Raw genomic sequence first — 5,000 nt, 5'->3', positions numbered from 1 at the left:
AGAGACGCATGAGCACAACCAACATGACGTTCTCTCTCTAATAACTTTTCCGCCGGTGTCGTCACAGACTATGGGTGACGTCCAATCAAGGGACGCTACTCTTCCGCTAATCTCATTCCCTATATCAAATTAATCTGTAGGCATCATAATCTCAGGACAAACAAGTTACAATGTACAGCCGACTACGGTACTTACAACTATCAATCGATAAGCCTAAATCGATTTCACACACTATCGTAAACGACATTTTATATCTTTCATGATATTAGGCTATATATAATACAAATTATTATGTGATATATTTTGTATTTATTTATTGGAGAGAAAAAAAAAATAAGGAAAACACGGTCCGAATGAATTGTTGCTGCTGCAGGTCGCCATAATTTGTAAATGTTTGTTTTTAAAGGGTTTTACGGTGCTTGCAACACATTTAGGTCATATCAGCACCAGTAAAAAAAAAAAAGAAGAAAATGGAACAGTAAAAATTTCTAGAATTACAATTAAAGCACCCAAGAAAAGGTAGGACAAAGGGGGATTGGTTTAAAAAAGTAACAGATGTAGATTCCAAGAGCATTCTATCAAAGTACTTAGTTTGAGATCACCTAAAAGTCTCATCCAGACACAAGCACGGGTCCCTACAAAGAGGAATACACTCGCGGGAGGAAGAGAGACGCATCATCACAACCAACATGACGTTCTCTCTCTCTAATAACTTTTCCGCCGGTGACGTCACATACTATGGATTACGTCCAATCAAGGGACGTTACTCTTCCGCTAATCTCATTCCCTATATGCCATTTGTGCTTGTGTCGTATGAGTAAGACACCCGTTAATCTGTATAAATGGTAGATCTGCGGAAGGTGGCCATTTTGTATTTGGAACGCTGCTGCAAGACAGTCACGAACAAAATGGACGATGCAAGGGGCCTGGCACTCGATGAAAGTACAATAAAACTATACAGATAAATAAAATTCCAATTATCAAATTTATTTTTTATACCGAATATAATGTATAAATGTTGAATAGGTAGATATCAAATAATATCTTAAAAGTTCCAAAACAAAATAACAAAATTCATATACATATTATATATAAAAATATATATTATAATATAATATAACTAAAAGCTATAAAAAATACTATTTAAATAATGGAATGTGGTCACGGAGTCATAATATCTTTTTATAATAAATCAGACATGCTGAATAAATCGTGGATAATGCCATAGTAATATCATATATTATTATATCAATTCAAGTGTGGAATACACACAAGAAAAACTAAACAAAACCAAAAAAAAAACCAACAAAAAACACCAACAACAAAAAACCAAGAACACAAAAACTAACACAGGAATCTATAGAATAGATTGTTACCGATTGACATGGCATGACAAAAAAGTATTAACAATAACAATAATAAGTACTAATGGTGACAATAATTACAAACAGGCTAACAAAAACAAATGTTATTTACATATAAAAACTAACTTAAATGCTTAGTAAGTACACAATATATTTTAACTAAAAATTAACCCAAATGCTTATTAAGTACACATTTTAACTAAAAATTAACTCAAATGCTTACTAAGTACACATTTTAACTAAAAACTAACTCAAATGCTTACTAAGTACACATTTTAACTAAAAACTAACTCAAATGCTTACCAAGTACACATTTTAACTAAAACTAACTCAAATTCTACTAAGTACGCATTTTAACTAAACTACTCAATTCTTACTAAGTACACATTTTAACTAAAAACTAACTCAAATGCTTACCAAGTACACATTTTAACTAAAAACTAACTCAAATTCTTACTAAGTACCCATTTTAACTAAAAACTAACTCAAATTCTTACTAAGTACGCAATACATTTTAAAACTAAAAACAGAGAGAAGCTTTACAAGTAAAAATATATTATCATCTCTCAAATAAGGTACTATATATTTGACAGCCTCCCCCTCAGCTAAAGATCGCTGACAGGACCAGGAAAAAAAACATGAACAATCTCAATCAAGAACAGATTTAGAGAGCAACATGGAAAGAGAACCAAGATAAACGGAAATGGAAAACACAGGTCATAAAAAAATGACCTCTCCGCTTATATCATGGGAGGCCAGGTGACCCCAACCCAATGAATAACAGACAGAGGAAATAAATAACAATGTGAAATTGAATGTAGGCTTCAATTAATAAACGAAAATAGATAATGTGGACGTTAAGGGTTTCCCCTTTATCAACAAAACAGGATAAATGAAACATCCTGTTTTGTTGATAAAGGTGAAACCCTTAACGTCCGCATTACCTGTTTTCGTTGATCAAATTGAAGCTAACATTCAATTTCACATTGTTATTTATTTCTTCGAGCTTCGAGCAGCAACATTTACACAACAGACAGAGGCAACATGTCAAGTACAGTCTCATCAAAATGTAATAAAATACGAATGTACAAGAGGTAGCTTTTTAAAACACTTTTGTGATACTAATAGGGAATAAGATTAGCGGTAGAGTAGCGTCCCTTGATTGGACGTCACCTATAGTTTGTGACGTCACCGCGAGGACGAAGACGAATGCGCACAACCAACACGACGTTCTCTCTCTAATAACTTTTCAGCCGGTGACATCACAGACTATGGGTGACGTACAATCAAGGGACGCTACTCTTCCGTTAATCTCATTCCCTATTAGTCACGTGCAAGCCGTAACGATTAAGTCAAACACATTTACTATAACAAAAGAACTATTTATGTTTTTTCATCCGTCTTAGCTGTACGTAGGTCAGGATAAGTAAAATGACAGCGTAGACAATGAGCGCCACATAATTTTGCCAGAAGTCCCAGGTTGTGTCATAGTCCACTTCCTGTTCGTCCAAAAACGTTTCTCCTGTTTTGCTGGGGAAACAAGAAAGTACAATAAATATAATTTAAAAATACATATTCAAATGGCCTAGTTGGATCTCCCTATTGACTTTGTATGCCCCGTGCCTCTGTCTCCTCTTGTCAATCCCCCCCCCCCCCCCTTCTCTTCATTCTATTTTTTTCCTTCTCATCATCTTCCCCTCAAATCCTTAACCTCTCATCTCTTTATAGCCTTCTCCTCATCCTCCTCCTCCTCTTCCTCCAATTTCTTTATAGCCCCCTCCTCCTCCTCCTCCTACTCCTCCTCCTCCTCCTTCTTCTTCTTCTTCTTCTTCTTCTTCTTCTTCTTCTTCTTCTTCTTCTTCTTCTTCTTCTTCTTCTTCTTCTCTCTTCTTCTTTCTTCTTCTTCTTCTTCTTCTTCTTCTTCTCTTCTTCTTCTTCTTCTTCTTCTTCTTCTTCTTCTTCTTCTTCTTTCTTCTTCTTCTTTCTTCTTCTCTTCTTCTTCTTCTTCTTCTTCTTCCTTCTTCTTCTTTCTCTCTTCTTCTTCTTCTCTCTCTTCTTCTTCTTCTCTTCTTCTTCTTCTTCTTCTTCTTCTTCTTCTTCCTTCTTTTTCTTCTTCTTCTTCTTCTTCTTCTTCTTTCTTCTTCTTCTTCTTCTTTCTTCTCTTCTTCTTCTCTTCTCTCTTCTTCTTCTTCTTCTTCTTCTTCTTCTTTCTTCTTCTTCTTCTTCTTCTTCTTCTTCTTCTCTTCTTCTTCTTCTTCTTCTTCTTCTTCTTCTTCTTCTTCTTCTTCTTCTTCTTTCTTCTTCTTCTTCTTCTTCTTCTTCTTCTTCTTCTTCTTCTTCTTCTTCTTCTTCTTCTTCTTCTTCTTCTTCTTCTTCTTCTCTTCTTCTTCTTCTTTCTTCTCTTCTTCTTCTTCTTCTTCCTTCTTCTTCTTCTTCTTCTTCTTCTTCTTCTTCTTCTTCTTCTTCTCTTCTTCTTCTTCTTTCTTCTTCTTCTTCTTCTTCCTTCTTCTTCTTCTTCTTCTTCTTCTTCTTCTTCTTCTTCTCTTCTTCTTCTTCTTCTTCTTCTTCTTCTTCTTCTTCTTCTTCTTCTTCTCCCCATCCTCTTCCCTCTTCCTCCTCCTCTTTCAGTCATTCAGTCCTATCTCTGACTGACTGACAAAGTAAGTGAAGTTTTAAAATAAGTTGACAATTTTTTTTAATGCTTTGAATTCTTTACTTGAACGCAAGCATATTTTGGCTTTGTTACAACAACAACAACAACAACAACAACAATAACAATAATAATAATAATAAAAATAAAATAATAAATAATAATAATAATAATAATAATAATCAAATAATAATAATAATAATAATAATAATAATAATAATAATAATAATAATAATAATAATAATAATAATAATAATAATATATAATAATATTAAATAATAATAAATTAATAACAATGAGGACGACAACACCGATGCCAAAAAAAACAAAAAAAAAAACAACAATAACAATAGCAACAACTACATCATCACCATAAACAAACAAAAAAACAAACAGAACAAAATCAATACCAAATTGTTCCGTTGTGGTTGCAGAAAGTCTTCCCTTGAACTCATTTGAGTACAAAGCCTGAAATGAAAAAAATGGAGAGAATTATTTAATTAATAAAAACCAATAACCCCCCACCCCCCCCCCCCCCCCCCCCCCAAAAAAAAAAAAAAAGTGCGCCAAAGAATGATGGGACAAATTTATTTTTTACAGAATTGAAATTATATATCAGACTGGTCAAAAACCCTCTCCTCTATACTCTGTGCAAATCTGAACCAGGTCAGTTTTACATACAAAATTAATCATAAGAGCTTTAATCAGATATGAATAATTCATTGCATAATTTCAATTGATTCTTCTCATTTTCATTTATTTTTCTTTTTTTTCTGCTTTTAAATGATTTACACCAAGGAGATTTTAAAGTAATTCTTTAATAGGACGAAGAAAATATCTACAAAATGCCATTCCAAAGGGCAGACTGAACCCTCCCAGATCCAACGGTGTCCCAAAACGTGGGCCTTCGTAAAGTTATGGCCTGACACTGACCAAAAAATGACGTCAAAATGCCAGTCTTTTGCCACAAAAGAAAACAAATCGTG

The sequence above is a fragment of the Berghia stephanieae genome, chromosome 9, assembly GCF_034508935.2.
Source record: "Berghia stephanieae isolate SIO BIC M18660-M18661 chromosome 9, UCSD_Bste_1.3, whole genome shotgun sequence".
In the NCBI taxonomy this organism is placed as follows: Eukaryota; Metazoa; Mollusca; class Gastropoda; order Nudibranchia; family Aeolidiidae; genus Berghia; species Berghia stephanieae.
Note: the sequence above shows the minus strand (reverse complement) of the source record.